This window comes from Phascolarctos cinereus, unplaced genomic scaffold (genome assembly GCF_003287225.1).
Source record: "Phascolarctos cinereus isolate Bilbo 61053 unplaced genomic scaffold, phaCin_HiC Scaffold_9;HRSCAF=440, whole genome shotgun sequence".
Lineage (NCBI taxonomy): Eukaryota > Metazoa > Chordata > Mammalia > Diprotodontia > Phascolarctidae > Phascolarctos > Phascolarctos cinereus.
Window position 1 is genome coordinate 21754969 of NW_027556402.1, and position 21282 is coordinate 21776250.

At 41.3% G+C, this 21282-nt stretch overlaps 1 long non-coding RNA gene across 1 annotated transcript; it reads left to right on the forward strand.

Annotated features, from left to right (window-relative positions):
* Positions 1-12548: 12548 nt before the first annotated feature.
* On the forward strand, positions 12549-17605 carry LOC144455128 (uncharacterized). The gene is made up of 2 exons (XR_013483798.1): positions 12549-14687; positions 16521-17605. It is a non-coding gene; the product is annotated as an uncharacterized LOC144455128 (long non-coding RNA).
* Positions 17606-21282: the final 3677 nt, after the last annotated feature.

The following is a 21282-nucleotide window of genomic DNA, read 5'->3' on the forward strand; positions in this document are numbered from 1 at the left end:
CTGCTAAAGGAATCCACAGCACAAAAAAGCTAAGAACCCTTGCCTTAATGGTTTTCCCTCTAATTATCTTCACATTTGTACCTTTGACTTCATCCCTTTTTCTTTTCTAGGCCTGCTTTTTCTGCTTATGTTTTCAATTCAAGCCTAATCCCACTCCTCTGGACCCCTATATCACCTTATCATATTCTCTCTTCTTCCTTCATCTAAAATGGGGGGGTAGTAGTCACAGAGCCCACCACCCTACTACAAAATGAGATCCTGGAGGGACCTTTCAGTATGACTCTTGAAACATTAAGTTGGTTTTTTTTTTTTTAAATTGTTGGCTGGCCTAGGGGATGCTGATAAAATTGCATAGGGAAATTTAGCACAAGGATATTAAAAACCCTTTAACCCCCTCTAAGCCTAAGGTATCCTGTTAACCCCACGTTGTATATGGACTCTTCTGGGTAGTCACAGAGGGCAGATCACTAGAGGAAAAGAACTATTATCTCTTCCACTTTGAGGAGATTAGGGACCAGTTGCCCCCATAATCTGGAAAATCCTAGTAAAAATTTTTTGGCCCTCCCTTTACCAGAGAAGAAGTCTGAATTTTTTCTTTTTCTTTTATGGGGTGCAGACCCTTTCATCATCCTCTATGTGTATAACTGTGTGGGAGCTGGACCAAATGGAAACCACTGGAATTGTCACCATCATCCCACATGGAGAACACCAAACAACATTGGGTCCCCAAGGGACTGCAGAGTATCTTTTCTCTAGTGATGGAGAAGAAGGAAGCTGGAGCACTTCATTAAATCCAGCTCCCCTTACAATGACCCTCTGTTGCTCATGAGGAAGGCAGATGGCACCTGGCAGCTTCCAGGGGGAGCTAAACAAAGTCATCATGCCTAATTACTGCAGCTGTGTCTGGCCTCATCAATGTTGTAGCCCAGGCACAGGTGAGTAGTATAGGGTTATTATCTCACCTATGCTTGTTTCTCTATTCTTGTAGCGGAAGCTAGTTAGAAGCAGTTTGCTTTGACCTTAAAAGGAGTCCAAAATACCTTTACTATCCTTGCCCGCAGCTACCTGAGTTCTCCTTCTTATTGCCACATCATAGTGGGCAGAGACCTGAAAGAGTCTTCTCTTCCTTAGGGCACTGATGGCATGGGCACCACAACATTGGTGATATAATGTTGACCAAGTCAGATGAAACTACAGTGGCAGAGGTCCTAGATCTGTTAGTGGTGCCTATGACAGACAAAAGGGTGGAAAATCAACCCCATGAAAATCTGGTGTCCAGCTGACTCAGTTAAATTTAGGGAAATACAGTGGAAGGCAAAAACACAGTCCAGAATAAACTACTGACCCTACTGTTTTTAAGAAGGAAGCCCAGAGACTCTTTGGACTCTTTGATTTTTAGAGAAACCACATTCCCAATCTGAGCATTCTGATGGCCTCCATTTTCTGAGGCACTTGCAAATTTGCCCCCTTTAAGTGGGGCCCAGGATAGGTTATAACCTTGGAAAATCTAATGCAGACTATCCTCAGTGTCTCCCTGGCACATGTTTTTGGAGGTCTCGGTTCCTAAAGATATGCAGTGGAAGGCTGAGTGCAGCCTTTGGCAGGTACCAGTGGGTGGCCAGGTTAAGCAACTGTTAGGCTTCTGATCCTCTGGGTTCCCCCAAGTGGCAACTCACTATTCCATTTTTGAAAATCAGTTGTTTATCTATTACTGAGCCCTAGTTGTTCCTAAAGAGATGATTCAGGGTGATACAATTATCCTTTGTCCAGAGTTCTCTATCATAGGTCAGGTGATGAAAGATCATCCCTTTAACAAGATGGGCAGGGCAGAAGAGGCTTCTATTGCTAAATGGAAATGGACCATTCAAAATGGTGTGTGTTTGGGTCCTTCTGGTGTTCATGCTCGTCACTAGGTTTCACTATGACAGAGACCTAAGTTTCCAGTCCAGGCCCTAGAACCCTACCTCCTCTACCAGCCCAGAGCATTTCCTTCCAGTAGGCTGAGTTCCAGGCTATATGGCCAGCATATGAGAGAGTCTTGAGGGGTGCTGCAGAAAAGATCATCTACACTACTTTATGGGTGGGAGGTGGTCATGGGTCTGGCAAAGAGGGCAACCAAAGCTCTCCTCTTTGGGATGAGGACCAATGGAGGAATTTTGCCAGTGCCTCCCACTGCATATAATTATTTATGGGGCGTGTCAGCTCCTGTCAGGAACATCGTATGCTAAATGACCTGACTGCCCTGATATTATAACAACAGCAGAGGTTGGGAAGTAGTCCATTACTAATATGGACATTTAGGGTAGTGATGCCATATTTTGCTGAGTGTAGGATAAGGCAGCTATTCCTTCATAAATGGGCTCCTTTTGCCATTTGGAATACCAACCTAACCCAAGTGGTCCTCAACCTGTTCCCATCTGGCAAAATGGCATTCTCCTATCTCAGAACAAAAGGTTTGTTCTGTTAATCAGCAGATTCATCATCACGTATAAATGACTGCCCAGGTCATGCCTCCAACCTCCCAGAAGCCATGTCTGTGACAAATCAATTCTACCTCGGTAAGGGAAAGGGCTCTTTGGTCTGGTGGCTTCTTGGATTATCTCCAGGAAGAGGTACCTGATAAGAATGGAATGCTTTTGAACATAGTTCCAACTGACCCTCTCTGGTCCTTCTTTATTCCTTCTGAGGTGCAGAACTGCGTTGTCCTCAAGATCCTTGCCCTCCTCACAGCTTCATAAACTCTAGAAAAATAGCTCAGATCCTCCTAAATTGGCAGGCGTCCTTTCCTCTGGGATGATTCAAGCATTTCTTTCCTAGATCAGGCTTGGGGGACCAGAGGATGATATTGTTATAAGATATCTTACATGGGAGAGGTGACGCTCTCTCTCTATACGTATAGTGAATGTGTATTTACTTGGAATGAAAGCTAGTCCTTACTTGACTTGGTGCTAAGTCTGAGTCTTTGGATAGCTCAGAGGGCCCTTATTTAGCCCCAGTGGAAGAAGAGGTCAATACCACAGAGGCTCTAAAGGGCAAAGATTTCCTGTTGTTCCCGGGATGTGGTCCTCAAGGAAGTGAGCCAGGGATTACTGAGTGTGGGAGAGAACCTCAGGAGCAGCTTAGATCCTGGGTCCAGTTACATTCAAGAGGCTTCTGTCTTCTTAGCCACTTTACTCCAGATGACCTTGATGAAGGATGAAGATCGTTGATTATACCTGAAGTATGTCATCTGTGCAATGGCCCTGATGGTCTAGGTAGGGCTTACTCTGACTCATTGTCATTGCCTTGCATTAGGAGACCCACTGTGAACTGCATCACCCACGGCATGGACCAGATTCTTGAGGTCTGTGACTCAGTCCTTGTGAATAGAGGAGGAAAAGTGAAGGACTTCTGACTTAGGTCTCTTCCACTTTTTTCCTTCTTTTTCTTTATGGTGAGTCTTCAGGGGATGACTACATATTTCTTTTCCCTTTAGTACTACCTATGCTAGGAAATTGGGCAGCTAGGTGGCACAGTGGATAGTGCCTGGCCTGGAATCAGGAAGACTTTTCCTGAGCTCAGATCCATCCTCAGATCCTGTGTGACCCTAGACAAGTCGCCTCATCCTGTTTGCCTCAGTTTCCTCATCTGTAAAATGAGCTGGAGAAGGAAAATTTCCATTCTCTAGTATGGAGCACTTTGCCAAGTATCTTTGGCATACTAGCATGCCAAAGTATACTAGTATCTTTGCCAAGTAAACCCCAAATGGGGTCACAAAAAGTCAGAAATGCCTAAAAAACAACTAAACAACAACAATGCTAGGAGACTGAAAACATTTAAATCACAGAAGATCCTCTAAAAGATTCATAGGAGCCTGTCATCACGTGGGTGTACATGATAGAACCAATATATACCAGGGTCTCTCTGTCTACAGACCCACTTACTTTAGGAAAAGTCTACAAAGCCAAGTGTTTATTGGCCCAGAGTGGGGTAAGGCTCAAGCTAGGTTTTCCTGGTTAACAGTTTACTGGTGGCCTCGGGCTGTGTTGACTGACTTGACTTTCTGGTCATCGGGGACATAAAAGGATCTACCCTCCTGGGGTTGGACCTCTCTCTGATTTGGTACCCTGTCCTGCAGAACAGATGAATTCCTAATGGAGACTGTAGGGCTATGTCCATAGAAGCTAAGCCCCACTGACTGATCTTTGTCGCATATCTTAAGGTTAAGTTAATCTCCTTTTATTAACTGCTCTGTAGCTTAAGACTGCCTCATTTCATAGCAGCATCAAACCTAAACTAACAGGGTGCCTGCTCCCAACAAAGGTGCATTCCAGTTAAAAATCTATAACTCTGTAAAAAGCGTACAGGCAAATAAGTCTCTATGTCTCTTTCTGGTCCCTAAGCTTGGGCTTCCTTTTCTGTTTTTCTTTTTAAATGTATATGTATAAGTCAGTCCCTTTACTGGGTCATTCTGCTAATCAAAGTCCCCTTTTTAATGATGAATAATGGACATCCACAGATTCTAACTGTACTTACTATAAATATGAAGTCATTGAGAAGGTACATAATCATAAAATGTTGCTATTAAGTATTGGTTTTAAATGAATTTAAATTTCAAACCGCATCTGTTTGTTGTTCCAGACATGTCCAACTCTTCATGACTCCATTTGGGGTTTTCTTGGCAAAGATACTAGAGTGGTTTGCCATTTCCTTCTCCAGCTTATTTTAAGATGTGGAAACTGAGGCAAAGAGGGTTAAGTGTCTTGCCTGGGGTCACACTATTAGTAAGTGGTCCAGGCTGGATTTGAAATCAGGTCTTCCGGACTCCAGGCCTGACGCTCTATCCACTATGCCACATAGCTGGAAGATAGGAAAACTCAGTCTCAGAACAGGAAAAGGCAGAACTGATTTATTGATGCTACCCAAAGAAAAATGGTTAGTGGATTCATGTCAACCTAGAGTGAGGTGGCCAGTAGCATGCTACACTGATTTGTCTTTGGCCTTGTCAAATTCAGCATTTCTACACATCACTTATTTGGCGGTATAAATGACGTGGTTGTCAAAATTGCATAGAACCCCAAACTGGGAGAGATAAGTGGTGGGAAATGTTAGGGCCAGGATCCAAAAATATCACAGCAGGCTAGAATGATGGACCAAATCTAAGAAGATTAAGTTTGATACAGATAAATATAAAGTCTTGTGCTCTGGTTTAAAAAAAAGAGAGAGAGAGAAAATGGTACAAGTGGAGTACAGAGGTGTGATTGTCAAGTAATTCATGTGAAAAAGACTTGGGATGCTCATATACTGAAAATTCACTTTATGACAACAGTGCGACATTGTGACCCAGAAAGGTAATGTGCTTTTAGACTTCATTAAATGGAGTCACATTATATGTGCTTTTAATTTAGGCAAATTCAACCATATGAATTGGGCAAAAAGAGCAAGAGAAGAGTGGTACAGAGACAGTGACAGAGAAAGAGACTGAGGGAAACAGAGGAAACACAGACAGAGAGAAATAACTATATAAATAGTGGCACTGACTCAGTCCATCACTTGATACACCTGAGTGATCAGGAGAAGGGAGAATGAATTTGCTGCCCAGCCTCCCAATTCCAAAATATATACAGTGGACTTTGAAACCTCTTCCTGTCTCCCTCCCATACTGCTAGAAAGGCCAGGAAGAGGAGGGCAGATGCGAAGATATGAGGAGACAGGAGATGAGAGAGCAGCACGTAGTGGACTAGGATGCCCAGCCTCACTCATCCACCCAGTCCTAATAACCTCCCTTTATCTTCAAGGTACCTATCTGGCTTGCAGGCTTCCCTTACCTACACTATTCCAAGATGTCATTGGCGTTCACCTTATAGAAATGCCATGGAGAGAGTGATATTGACTATCTAGGATTTTTACTCTACAAGCTGACTTTAGAATCCAACCTTTGTATCCTAAGTACTCATCTACAGGAGAGTCAGGAATCAAATAGAAATTTAAGTTCAAAGTGAGGGAAATGGCTTGCAAACAAGGAGGCAGATTAGACACATGTGCCTAGGGCCTCACCCCTAGTGGGGGGACCCAGTTTAAAGTAGGCAGATCTTATACTAATGGCTACCAGTAAATTGTAGCCCTGACAATGAAAGATAACTGCAACAATGTGACAGGTTTAATTCATAACAGGCCTTCATGGCCAGAACTTGTCCAAGCCTGTCTGGTGCTGGTTGGAGCTCAGGGAACACCCAGTGCTGGTCAAAGCAATACAATAATCATGGGATTTTCCCAGAGGGTGAGATCATCCAGAGGGTGATCACCAAGAATTATTGTTATACCAAGCTCAAGGCACAGCCTTCTTGCTGGGCCTTAGCTCTGGAAAACAGGGTGTCTCCTAATATCTTGACAATACTAAGACGAAAACAAAATAGTAGTTGTTTTCAAGGAGTTTCCATCCCTTCACTAGTAAACCAAAAGTGTGAATGGAGACCTATTGACTTTAGAACCATTTAAGTACTTCCTTAGACAAGCTAGATTAATGGTCTTCCAAATTTGTTCACATAGCTCTATCAGAAAAAAAATTGACCTTCAATGTATATATAGATAGTAACTAGCATTTGTATGGCACTTTAAGGTTTGTAAAGCATTTTGTAAATAATAACTCATCTCCTCCTCCCAACAACCCTGGGGTAGCTGTTATTTATTTACAGATGGGAATCTGAGGCAGACAGAGGTCAAGTCACACAGCTATATACTGTATACACAGGTATACGAGGCTAGATTTGAACTCGGGTTTTCCTGACTCCAAGTCCCACACTCTATCCACTGTGTCACCTAGCTTATTTGTAAATTATATTCACGCACTACTCAACTGATGAATAAATGAATAATGAATAAAATATTTATAAAGTGTTTACCATGTGCATTGTGCTAAGTGCTGGGGTTACAAGTGGAAAAGTATGACAATCCCCTGCTCTCAAGGAGCTTATGTTCTAATGGGGAAGACATCCTCCATTGTAGCTATCAGTCAGCCACAAGGCAGATGAGAGATCCTGTGGTCCTTAAGGTATACTGGCAAAGCATACAGTAATGACTTTTTTAAAATGTCATTTTGACTTATGTGGAGTTGTGTTTGTGTGACTGCACATGTGTGGCCTATGTCACACTGCTTACCTTCTCAATGAAGAAGGAAGAAGAGGGAGAGGGAGAATTCTGAGCTTAAAATTTGAAAAAGGAATGTTAAAGTTGCTTTCACATGTTTTGGGGAATGTCATTTTTTACATTTTTTTACAAGTGATGGGGAAATTTTTTTTTAAATCATAACTGGTAAAAATAGAATTTCCACTCATATCATTTTATCTGGTTCTGATGTTGAACCATTTGAGAATGGCAAGGAATTGAGTGACAAAACATTCTTTTCTGGTCTTCATTAACTTTAGCTATAGTACCTGTAGGAGCAGTTGCCAGGTTGCATTCCTCCAGTGGTTGCTTCCCTGGATGATGATTAGGATTGAAGCACTGCTATTTCCAATACTCGTAGGCTGTCTCCATCAGGGTCCGAGGGAAGATGGTAGTCAAGGTGGTGCTGCTGGATTACTTTGCCTGGCTCATGCTGCTTCCCGTCTTTCCTTCAGGTTGTCCTGATGCTTGAACTAGGCTGGACCACCTCTGTGAGTGACAATTGGTTTGCAGGTGTTGGGAACAATAATCCACAGGGTCAGGAAATACTAACAAATATCTATGGCAAAAAAAAAATTTTTAAGATTAAGGTAATGATGTTATGAAAATAATTTTATATATGAATGGTATTTTTTTTGCTATGACTAAAATATTTTTGATAAGGATACTTTAGTAAGAATAGTATGATTAAATCTGTTTAATTATTGGTTTAATATTTTGTGATCCAGCAATTTGAAAATCTGATTCCAGGTTCAGTTTATTTCAAAACCTTGATTTTAATGACTGTCATAGCTGAAAAAGCTATCCCTCAGTACAAGCTATAGATAAATCATGATAATCATTTTCCAGTCCCATCCGTTATGTATGGGGATCTTTTTGCAGGAATTTTTTTGTAGAAATTCAGCTAGTAAATTTCCATCTTCCCTAACGCCAATCAGTTGTCTTCACTCAAAAGGTGTTACATTTTCATATTTTGGCAGAGTTAAAAACTAATGGACTATGCACAGTTCTGTGCTAACAAAACCAAGGAGACAAAAGAAACAGAATTCCTTTCCGTTTCCATAAAATATCCAAACTATCAGAAGATCAGATAGAGGCCTTAAATAACCCAACCTTGGAAAGGGAAATAGATCTAGTTGTAAAGGCACTATCAAAGGAAACAGCTCCCGGACCTGATGAATTCACAGAATTCTATCAAATGTTTTAACAGTTAGCACCCACACTTCGCCAATTACTCTCAAAAACTGAGGAAGAAAGCACTTTATCAGAACCCTTTTCTGAAACAAAGTCAAGTCCTAATACCCAAAACAGGGAAAGATAAAACACAGAAAGAAAACTGTAGGCCAATATTATTAATGAGCATTGCCTCAAAAATTGTAAACAAAATCCTATCAAACAGACTTTACCAATATGTCTAAGGAATCATTCATTATGAGCAAGTGGGATTTATGTAAGGATTTATGTAAGGGATGTAAGGATGATTCAACGTTAGGGAAATAATATAATTAATCATATTAAAAACTCAAACATCCCAATAGAAGGGGAGGAAGGGAGAAGAAGAACAAGGGAAATCATCTCACATAAAAGAGGTATCAAAAGGAAGAGCTTTCACAGTAGAGGGGAAAATGAGAAGGGTGGTGATCGACACTTGAACCTTACTCTCATCAGAATTGGCTCAAAGGGAGAATAACATACACACTCAGTTGGGTGTAGAAACCTTACCCAAGAGGAAGTAGAAGGGGAAGATGACGAGAGAAGGGGGAGAGCTAATAGAAGGGAGGGAGGACTACCGGGGTTGGTAGTCAGAAACAAAACAGAGGTATGAGGACAGACAGGATAAAAAGAGACAGTAAGAAGAATAAACAGGGAAAAAATAGAATGCAGGGAGATACAGTTAGTAGTAATAACTGTGAATGGGAATGGGATGAACTCACCCATAAAACAAAATCAGATAGCAGAATGGATTAGAAACCAGAATCAAACAATATGTTCTTTACAAGAAACACACTTGAAACAGAGACACACGGTGAAAATAAGGGGCTGGAACAGAATCTATTATGCTTCAGCTGAGCTTTAAAAAAGGCAGAGATAGCTATCTTAATCTCAGACAAAGCAAAAACAAAAATAGACCTAATTGAAAGAAGTAAGCAGGGAAACCACACTTTGTTAAAAGGTAACATAGACAATGAAGTAATGTCAATGCTAAACATATACACAGTGTCATAGCATCCAAATTCTTAAAGGAAAAGTTAAATGAATTAAAGGAGGAAATAGATGGTAAAATTATAGTAGGAGGGGACTTCAAATTTCCCCTCTCAGAAATAGATAAATCTAACCATAAAATAAGTAAGAAGGATGTTAAGGAGATTATCAGAATCTTAGAAAAGTTAGATATGATAGGCCTCTGGAGAAAATTTAATAGAAGTAGAAAAAAAATATTCCTTTTTCTCAGTTGCACATGGCCCTTTCACAAAAATTGACCATGTATTAGGGCATAAAGATCTCAAAAACAAATGCAAGAAAGCACAACTATTAAATGCATCCTTTTCAGACCATAATACAATAAAAATTACATTCAACAGATGGCCTTGGAAACATAGATTAAAAATTAATTTAAAACTAAATAAAATAGTCCTAAAAGAGTGGATCAAAGATCAAATCATAGAAACAACAAATAACTTCATTAAAGAGAATGAGACAACATACCAAAATGTATGGGATGCAGCCAAAGTAGTGCTTGGGGGGAAAATGTATATCTCTAAATGCTTTCATGTGCAGAGAAAGAACTGATGGAGTCAGCGGATTAAAACAATTTTTTCTCTTTCTTTATTTCTTTTTCTGGAGGTAGATAGCATTTTTCATTGTGAGCCCTTTGGAATTTTCTTGGATCATTATATTGCTGAGAATGGCTAAGAATAAGTCATTCACAGTTGATTGTGATACAGTATTGCTATTACTGTGTACAATTTCTTCTGGTCCTGTTCATTTTTACTCGGCATCTGTTGGTGTAAGTCTTTCTAGGTTTTTCAGAAATCAGCCCACTCATCATTTCTGATAGCACAGTAGTATTACATTACAATCATATACCACGACTTATTCAGCCATTCCCCAATTGATGGGCATCCCTACAATTTCAAATTCTTTGCCACCACAAAAAGAGCTGTACAAATAGGTCCTCCCTCCCCTCTTTGATCTCTTAAATAAAAGAAATATTAAAAGACACAAAAATCTTAACAAATTGATCAAAGGATTTAAAAACAAGACTTGGTAGCTTAACTTGTAACCAGTGTTATAATTTCTCAAGAAGCTGTAACTTAAACCTCATCAGAACATAAAGCAGTTTGTAGATCTAGTAAATAAACATTTCACATTTTACCTTAGCTCTGCACTGTCCAAACAACTCCAAGTCCTTGTTTTCTGCCAATGGTCACTTTCTCAGATGAAAAAAGGTTGCCCCTACATGCATCGATCTTGAGAATGACGTTTAGTCACCTAATCAGAAAAGAAGACACTAGATAGAAAAGGAAGCCAGGGACCCAAGAGTAAGCTCAGCTATCTGAATCCTCACTTCACTATAGGGTGCCACTGCAGGCAGCTGTAGAGTGCCAACCACTTCCCCTTCCCACCCTCTTATAAGAAGTCTGATAAAAATGCAGAACTACTTGCCCATCAGGAGAGTTGAAGGAGTAGATAGACCCAGATGTTGGTTTGTTTTTACCTATACCCTGCTCCCCTGTTACTGTCATGATACAAGAGGAGGGGTACCAAGGGACCATCCAGGATTTGCTGCTTTATTTCAAAGCACTGAGTCCTTTTAGCACTGAGTCAGTAACACATGGCCAGAAACAGCGGGCTTTGTCTACTCAAAGCACTATTCTCGCTGAAGTTCTGAATCACAAACATGTGGTTGGCTGGAAGCAGGCAAAGAATCTCTGCATGTATTCTGCACAATCCTCACCGCAGGAAAATTTTTAAATAGGTTAGGAATACCTTTGCTTTTTCAAATGTGCACATATGAGAGTTTTTATAGGTGACAAACCTGCATTTATTTTCAGTGACCTAAAGAGGAGAGAGGAAATATTCCAGAGGATGCAGTAGTCAGTGGTATCAAATGCTACCTAGAGGTCAAGAAGAATTGATAAAAAAAAAAGTCATCATATTTGGCAATTATGAAATCTTTGGTAATGTGGAAGAGAGTGGCTTCAGTTGAATAACTTCAGTTGAAGCTGTATGTAGCGGTTGAGAATCTGGAAGATGCCAAGAGTTTGGAAGAAATCCAAGACAAGCCAAATGAGAAAAAAATGCCCCAAATTAATAATAATTAGATTAATTTGAACTAAAGCAACTTTGACGGTCTATCTCAAACTTATCAGATAGGCAAAAATAATGAAAGAGAGAAGTGACAGATGATGTAGGGTCTGTGGGAAAGTGGGTTCACTAGTGCATTATTGGTAGAGCTATGAAATGGTCCAGCAATTTTTGTGTTGTGTGTGTGTGTGGGGGGTGGTTAGGCAATAGGATTAAGTGACTTGCCCAGGGTCACACAGCTAGTAAGTGTCAAGTGTCTGAGGCTGGATTAGAACTCAGATCCTCCTGACTCCAGGGCTGGTGCTCTATCCACTGAGCCACCTAGCTGCCCCTGGTCTAGCAATTCTGGAAAGCCATTTGACCAGAGAGCTACCAAATTGTACATTGACCTGGCTATACCATTAGTAGACTTATATGCACTCCCCCCCCCAAAAAAAAAACAAGAAAGAAGGAAAGAATAAATCTACACAAAACTGTTTATGGCAGCTTTTTTTCTCATGGTAGCCAAAATTAGAACCCTAGGATCAGAAGATGGCCCATGTGAGGGACAAGAGGTGGGGAATTAACACCAAGAAAATGCAGAGTCAAACTCAGTCAGGGTTCAGGGAATACAATGAGAGGAAAGAATCCAGATAACCCTGGACACAGCTCAGAATAAGCGAGTGACACTCATTTCCTTGTAATCTGAAAAAAGGAAACTCAGATGCTTATTAGATTTCCTAGGTTCTAGAGAACTCTCATTCTCCACCTGGGCATTCGGATAGCTCCCATTTGCTGACTCTTTTAAGTGGGGCCTCGAACAGGCTGCAGCCCTAGAAGGCTTAAAGTCGACTGAACAGTACAGTTTGCCTCTAGGTCCTTCTGACCCTGTGGGACCCATGTTTTTGGAGGTTTCCATCCACAATAAACGAGTAGAGTGGAACCTTTGGCAGGTACCTAGGAATGGCCAGAAGAAATGACTGTTAAGTTTTTGGAGCCCCAAGCCTCCTGAAGAATGCACTTGCTATACCACCTTTAAAAAGCAGTTACTCTCATTCCTGGGTCCTGTTACTCTGCTGTTATGTGTGCTCCTGGGAGGATGATGTAGCATCATACCATCAGCCTTTATCTGGAGTTGTCTATTATGAACTGAGTGTTGCAAGATGGACCCGCTACCAAGGTGGGTAAGGCATGGGAGGTCTCTATCGTTAAACATAAAGGGTATACTCAAGATTAAGCTATCCCAGGCCCTTGGGCATTAGAGCCCTTCACAAGTAGGTGGCAAGTCTGACAGAGACTGAGACCTCCAGTCTGAGCTCCTCCTCTGATAGCCCAGTGGGACTCCACTTACGACAAATTAGATCTTGTTGCACGGTTTACCGAGAGCTCTTCCTGATACAAGAGAGATGTGTGAAACTTGACGTTAGCAGCCATTAATCTAAAAACAAGAGAGACCCTGAGGGATGGGGTCCTGGCAAGCCGTCTCAGTGGAACGATTGGCCCATGAGAGAGCGTTGAGGAATGGGGCAGATGAGAACATCACCCACACTGGTCCCTGAGTGGAGACTGTGAGTATGGCCAAGAGAATACAGAACTGGACAATCTAAGGCTCTCTCCTTTGGGATCAGGACCAAAGAAGGACTTTTGCTGAAGCATCCCCCAAGTCCATTTGTGTGTATGGGCAGGGGAACCTGGCAGGATCCATCAGAGTCATCATATGCCCTCTACTTGAGTGAATAAGTAGGTCCATGCCCTTAGGAGAACAGCAGAAGTTGGGTAGTGGCTCCATCACCAATCTGCACATGGGGCCATGATGCCAAGTAGCGGTTGGTGCCACCAACAAAGGTCAAGGCAGCTACTTCGACTCAAATGTGTTGCTTATGTCAATCAGAGTGCCCTTCTCTGAAATACCAGTATGACGTGATCCACGGTGGTTCCTGACCTGCCCCTTCCTTCATCTCAAGGCAAAAGATTTATCCTGACTGTCCATACTCATTCAGGTTATGGTACTGTTACACCATGTTTGCCACCATAGCATGATCATCCAAGCTTTCACATTACATTATGGGCACTTGTGCACCATTGGTTCAGAGCAAGGGACTCACTTCACCATGGAGGAGGTCTTAGATTAGGCTTGGCACCATAACACCTGCCGGGTTTTTCTCCTTCATGCGCCATCCTGAGGTAACTGACATGGTTGAAGGTGGATGTGAACTCTTCAAACAACCACTTCATCATCATATCTCTAATTATTATATTTGGGTGTCTGGGTATCTTACTTCCCAAAGGTCTCAACCAATTCACACTATCCCAGGAAGGGAAGGGTCTCCAGGTGAGTGGTTTCTTGGTTCTAGCCTCCAGGAAGAAGTAACCTGATAAGGATGGATTACTTTTATACCTATTTATTGACCTCCTCAGGTCCTTTTTTGTTACATCTCCTACATAAAGTCACCTGAGCCTCAAGGTCACTGTTCTCTTTTGGACTCCATACACCTTGGGGAATAGCTTGGGTCTCCCTGAACTGGCAAATTTTTTTTTCTACTAGGATGTTTCAGACAAATTCTTCCTATAGAAGCTTTTTCTGAATTCTCTATATCTCTTATTTCTTCTGCTACCCTAATACCCTATTACATTCCCATATAGCAGAGGGTGGGCCGTGCCTAGCTCTCAGGAGCAGCATGTGTAGCTGATTCAGTCCCTTTGAAGCACACACAGACATTCTTTAACTAGTTTCTAGCCACTAACCACATGGTGAAGACATGGACTTTGGATTGGCTGCTTTTCTGAAATTGAGGTGCATTCAAAAGATACAACCTGGCCAAAGTGAGTCTTTTGTTTGTTTTTTTCATGCCATGTTGTACTGGAGTAAGAGAGATGTGCTGAAAGTCTCTGAATGAGTAAAAATATCAGATCCTCAAAGTCTGGGCCTTACATGTGGCCAGTGAAGAGACCCTTGTGTTAATTCTTTTACATTAGCTCAATGCCTATTCTCATTTGCTTTTTCCTACTTTTAGGTGAAGGATGATTACAGACAGCTGTGACCTTTAGAGCTTCAGAAAGTCAGAATGGAGAGCCACCAGAAGACCGAGAGCTGTAGTCTATAACAGATTTTACCTTCAGCCATAAAGAACAAAATCCCAAGTGATGAATTTGACTCAATAGATTGAAGGCACCCAACAGAGAGTGACATCAATTCATCCATCAGCTATGTCATATTTGGAAACGATTTTGGTAGGACAATGTTCACAGCAGCTATGGTAAGTTTGAACCCACTCTCCTCAGGGCCTTAGATGGTATAGGGAACAGAGTGGCTCTGTGTGTGTGTGTGTGTGTGTGTGTGTGTGTGTGTGTGTGTGTGTGTGTGTGTGCGTGTGTGTGTGAGAGAGTGTGTGTGAGTGTGTGAAAGATAGAGACAGAGACAGAGTTAGAAAGGGAGGGAGGGAAGAAGAGAGAGAGAGGAAGAGAGAGACAGATTGTACTTCTGTTCGTGCTATATTATCACGGTAATTATCCCTTTGTAAAAGCCAATTGATGTTAATTGATTAAAGGAAACAGAAGCGCTGGCAACCATCAGTTAATAATGGGGAGAATGCATCAGAATGAAGACTTGAGCCAATAGAATTTTAGAAAAGATACCCCCAACCTTTGAGGGGCACCCACAGAATCTTGAGAGGGAGATGTAGATGCTTTTGCTCTGGGAATGTAAACATAGAATCTGGCCACATAATGAAAATGGACGCAGAAAGACACGTACTCAGTAGATATTACAGCTTGGCTATACTTAGGTTCAACCTGATGTTTGGAGATAATACCTACTCTAAGCTCAATCCAAGCCTCAATCTGTTGTCACCCCATTAGCAGCCTTACTAGAGATACAAAAAAACAATAGGGAGGAGGGAGGGGGACATTCAGTTAAAACAGAAAGCAGCACAAATAGCAAAGAAATGAATCAGGTAGAAAAAAATATCATCAGTACCCATACAAAAAGGGATGCAGATATCCTATACTTCTATGGGAGTTACAATTTAATTCTCCTTCAGTGCTCCTTGCTCCCCAGCATGGTGGAACAACGCAGTCACTTTGCACTTCTGGCACACCAATCAATCAATCAATCAATTCAATGCAATTCAGTTGGTATTCATTAAATGATTACTATTTGCCAGGCACTGTGCTAAGCACTGGGGATATGAAAAAAAGGCAAAAGACAGTCCCTGTCCTCAAGCAGCTTACAATCTAAGTAAAGATTTGACATTCACTGCAATCTCCTGAAGAATGCTCACCTCTCCTGGCACTGTGTTCATCCTCATAGTACATTTGCAGGGTTTAGAATACCATGGCTTCTGTGGGCATTGCTATCTTCTCTCAGATAGTTATTCTTGATTGAGGTCCAATTTCTGATTCCTTCCATACTTTCCATAAAAAGTTCACTCTCTTACAATCTCTTTCCTATGTTAGAGTCACACCTAGGAAGAAAGATACCCATAAAATACATATTACATAGATTTCAAGGTCATAGATGTTCATGACTTCTGCGGGAACAAGAATAAACCCTGACATTAATTATCACAGTTATGCTGTGTCTAAGAAACAGAATAAAGGGTGGTGTTCTTGTAGATTTTCTTTTGTAATGGAGATGGCAGAAATTGCAATCTCCTGAACTATGTTACCTCCCATGGAGCTGGACATACATACTTTGGCTCTGTGGGGAGGGACACATTTCGTGGTTCCATTTTGCTAAAGGACACACACACATACACACACACACACACACATATACACAGCTAGCAGTGCCTGATTGACTTTTACATATCCCCATACCTGAAGGCTAGGTCAAAGATGATTGGCCACTAAGCCATGAAGCTCCACAGTTACATAAGAGGTACTGAAGACAAACTTCCTCTCTCTTTCAAGATGCCAGCACCAGACCTCCCTTGGACTTCCAATGAGGAGAGATGAGGTGGTTTCTCTCACTTCCTCCTCTACAACGGCAATGACTACTGTATGTACATGGCAGGAGACTGCCTAGCCCAACCAAAGATTGGACCTCAAGTTCCTTTTTTGTTTGTTTGTTTTTCTCTGTCTGAGTCCAGGTCACCAAACATCATTCTGGAGAAATGAACATTTCCAGCCTTATTATCAACTTCATAATTTTGAGAGGTCAGATGCTGATTGCCTAGTGGGAAATGTCCCTTGCAACCACATATTTCTCAAAGGAGATCACCACCAGCCAGAGTTCACTATGGTTAACCAGAGGACCTGTGAAATAGCTGTTGAACAGTCCTACCAAGTGGTCTCTATCTCCAAGGAGGCTCTGAAGGAAAGTAAAAGTATGGGAAAGAAGACATGTTAGACTAACTACCAAACTGAAGGTCTACAGAGCCATTTTGCAGACCTCATTGTTGTATGCCTGTGAAAACTGGGCAGTATACCCATCCCATGCCAGGGAATTGAATCCCTTCCATTTGAATTATCTTAAGAAGATTTTGAAGATCACCCGGTAGAATAAGGTAAGGTATCAGACACTCAGGGCATTTCTTGAGTGAAACTGACAAGCATTTAAACTCTACTGCAGAGAGTGCAACTCTGATGGGCTGGCCGTGTTGTTTGAATGCCAAACATACACTTGTCTAAATGGTCTAAAAGACTATTTTACAGAGAACTCATCCAAGGCAAGTGCTCACATGGTGGTCAGAAGAAACAATACAAGGACACTCTCAAGGTCTCTCTTAAGAACTTTGGATTGATTGCATGACATGGGAAACTGGCAAAGACACCCCCCCCAGCTTGGCATGCCCTCATCAGAGAAGGTGCTGTGCCCAACGAGCAAAGCAGAAATGAAGCAGCTCGAAAGAAACACAAGATGAGCAAATTTAGAGAATCCATCCCAAATGGTCACATGGACTATGTGGTAGAGCATATTGGTCATATTGGTCTAATCTAATCTAATAAAGCCCACATTGGTCTAATTAGCCAGGGTCAACACACTGTAACTTGATTCCAATGTAGTGATGTCATTTTGGTCCTCTTTGACAAAGAAGGACAACCATCCAATCCCCTAGGAGGGTATGTTTCCATAACAGGTTAGTTTATTGTTTTAAATATTTGCTTATAAGCCTTTTGTTATGTAAGCATTTCTTTTGTGGCAGAAGAAATAAATGAACCATTCTGTACTTTATATCTACTTTGTACATTAAGTGGCTTTCTACAAGGGACATGAAACCCTTTTCTTGGGAGAACCATACGTAGGCTTTATTGTCGAGGTTTTCCTAGAAACTCCAAGGTAAATCAGAGAGTGTGAGTGTGAGAATAGTCTGACCTCTCCCCTTTTCCTGGACTGCCTTGACAAGGATTGAACCCAGAGCCAGACATCTCCTTTAACCTTTAGGTCAGACTTCAATTCAATTTTGAAAGAATATAGAGGAAAATGTTTTTAAAAATCTGGGCAAGGAAAAAAAATATCAGACAAGCTTTAAACAACTTCATTTTAACAGTTATTTTATGGATCGGCGTAGTACCCTGCAATGTAAATATGTTGTAATCTGAAAATAAGTAACTAAGTGGCTTCTAATAACAGGAAGTTGCATACAGATACAAGGTACAACATTTTAACAGTGTGTCATTTTTCTAGTTAGTGATTATGGCCTTTCTAAACAATCACTGTACAGGGAGCCAAGATGGCAGAGTGAAAAGGTAGTCTCTCTCACTCTCCCCTATCAACCTCTGAAAACCCAGAAAATATCACCTCAGGAAAAAAAAAAACCCTGAAACACCTGAACTAGAAGAAAGACAAGGAGCAGCAGTGCAGTAGCCCAGCAAACGGTCTCCCAGTGCCTCAGCAAAAACATGGGGCCCCAGCCAAATAAGTACCCTGCCACATTCATCTGAAAGGAGGTGAAGAAAACAACCTAAAGGCTTCCTAAAGTCCAGGCCTTGCTGATTCCAACCCAACACCAGGTGAGCTTTAGGAGCCCTGAAGCCTCCACTTGTAAAGAGATCCTGAAGCCCAGGTGGTAGAGAAGGCAAACACCAACACCTGGACCTCCCAGTGCCTCAGTGAGGGCGGGGAAACCAGTGTAAACCAGCTCAGAAAGCCACCAGGTTCCTCGGCACTAGACCACAAAGGAATCTCCTGGTGCATTAGCAGAAATGAGGGAGACAACACTGTAGGGGGCCCCAGGCAGATAAACATCCTGCAGCACCATCTAAAAGGAGCTGAAGAAAGCTAAAGGAAAGGAAAAGCAGGCAACCTAGAATTGCCTGAAAGTTCCAGCCTTGCTGATTCCAGCCCAACACAAGGTAAGCTGCCAGAAACCTACAGCCTCCAATTCCCAGCATAAGAGGCCCCAGAACAAAGCCAGTGACCAAGACCTAGGCTCCCAACACAAGAAGCTTGGGTCAGTACCCTCTGTTCCCCAGCAGGAGAGCTCAATCTCTTTAAAGGCCAGGGAATAAAGAAACACCATGAGTAAAAAGAAATACCATAGATTCATATTATGAGAAGAGTGAAGATCAAGACAGAAATTCTGAAGAGGACAACATTGTCAACAAACCCACATCTGCAACAACAAAAGGGAATATGAACTGGTCTGAAGCCCAAAAAGCCTTCTTAGAAGAGCTCAAGAAGGATTTTAATAGTCAAATGAGAGAGGTAAAGAGTCCTTCAAAAATACAATTGGCCAGTTGGAAAAAAAATACACTGAAGAAAACAAGTCCCTAAAAAACACAATTGGCCAATTGAAGAAGGAAGGACAAAAACTAACAGAAGAGTACACTGAAGAAAACAAGTCCCTAAAAAACACAATTGGCCAGTTGAAGAAGGAAGTACAAAACTAACAGAAGAGTATGCTGAAGGAAACAAGTCCCTAAAAAACACAATTGGCCAGTTGAAGAAGGAAGTACAAAAACTAACAGAAGAAAACAATCTGTTAAAAACTAGAATTGGACAAATGGAAACTAATGTCTCTATGAGAGAGCAAGAATCAGTCAAACAGAAACAAAAAAATGAAAAAATAGATGAAAATGTAAAATACCTCATCAGTAAAACAACCGACCTGGAAAATCGACTCAGGAGAGACAATTTAAAAATTATTGGACTACCTGAAAATCATGATGAAAAAAAGAGCCTGGACAGTATCTTTCAGGAAATCATAAAGGAAAACTGCCCAGAAGTCCTAGAACCAGAAGGGAAAATAACCATAGAAAGAATCCACCGATCACCACCTGAAAGAGATCCCAAATTGACAACCAAGAATATAATAGCAAAATTCCAAAATTACCAGATGAAAGAGAAGGTGCTGCAAGCAGCCAGAAAGAAAGAATTTAAATATCATGGAACCACAGTCAGGATTACACAGGACCTTGCAGCTTCTACATTAAAAGACTGCAGGGCATGGAACATGATATTCCATAAGGCAAAGGAGCTTGGAATGCAGCCAAGGATCAATTACCCAGCAAAAATGAGCATCATTTTTCAAGGGAGGAGGTGGATATTCAACGAAATAGGAGACTTCCAAACTTTCCTGATAAAAAGACCAGAGCTCAACAAAAAATTTGATCTTCAAGTACAGGACTCAAGAAGGACTTAAAAAGGTAAATGGGACAGAAGGATACAATATGTTGTTAATAAGGGGGGGGCTGTTTAAACCCCTACAAGGGAATATGAGACTTGCAACCCTTGAGAACTGTTTGGTTATTACACCTTGTTAAAGGAGTATACATAAAGAGGGTGGATATTAGTTGACTTTGATGTAATGATAAAAAAAATCTAATCAAGTGGGTTAAATGGATCCAAATAAGTGGATCAATCTAATCTTAGAAAATGTACTGAGAAGGAGGAGGCAGACAAGGGAAATTACGATTACATTACAGGAAAAGACACAGAATCCTTTACAGGCAGAGGGAAAGAAGGGGGGGAGCATTGTTTGAACCTTACTCTATCAGATTAGGCCTCAAGAAGGGTAGTCATAATGATTACTATAATTCAGTTAGGTATAGAAATCTAACTTGCCCTATAGGCAGTAGGAGGGAAAAGGGGAAAGAAAAGGGAGGGGGAAAGAAAAGGGAGGGGGGAAAGAAGGGAGGGAAGCAGCAGTAAGACTAAAGGGGAAGAAAAGGGAAAGGGATAATAAAAGGGGGAAGGGACTGAAGGAGGTGGTGGTCAAAAGCAAAACACTAGTGAAGGGGAAAGGAAAAAGGAGAAAGAAAAGCATAAATGGGGGAAAAGGATGGAGAAAAAGACACAGATAGTAATCATAACTGTGAATGTGAATGGGATGAACTCTCCCATAAAACAGAAACGGATTGCAGAATGGATTAAAAACCATAATCCTACAATATGTTGTTTACAGGAAACACATTTGAAAAAGAGTGACACATACAGGGTAAAGGTAAAAGGCTGGAGCAGAATATATTATGTGTCAGCTGAAGTAAAAAAAAGCAGGGGTAGCAATCCTGATCTCAGACAAAGCAAAAGCAAAAATAGATCTAATCAAAAGAGATAAGGAAGGAAACTACATCCTGCTAAAAGGCACCATAGACAATGAAGTAATATCATTACTAAATATATATGCACCAAATGGTATAGCATCCAAATTCTTACAGGAGAAGTTCAGGGAGTTACAGGAAGAAATAGACAGCAAAACTATACTAGTGGGGGACCTGAACCTCCCCCTCTCAGCACTAGATAAGTCTAACCACAAAATAAACAAGAAAGAAGTTAAGGAGGTGAATAGAACATTAGAAAAGTTAGGTATGATAGACCTCTGGAGAAAACTGAATGGGGATAGAAAGGAATATACTTTTTTCTCATCAGTACATGGCACATACACAAAAATTGACCATGTACTAGGGCAT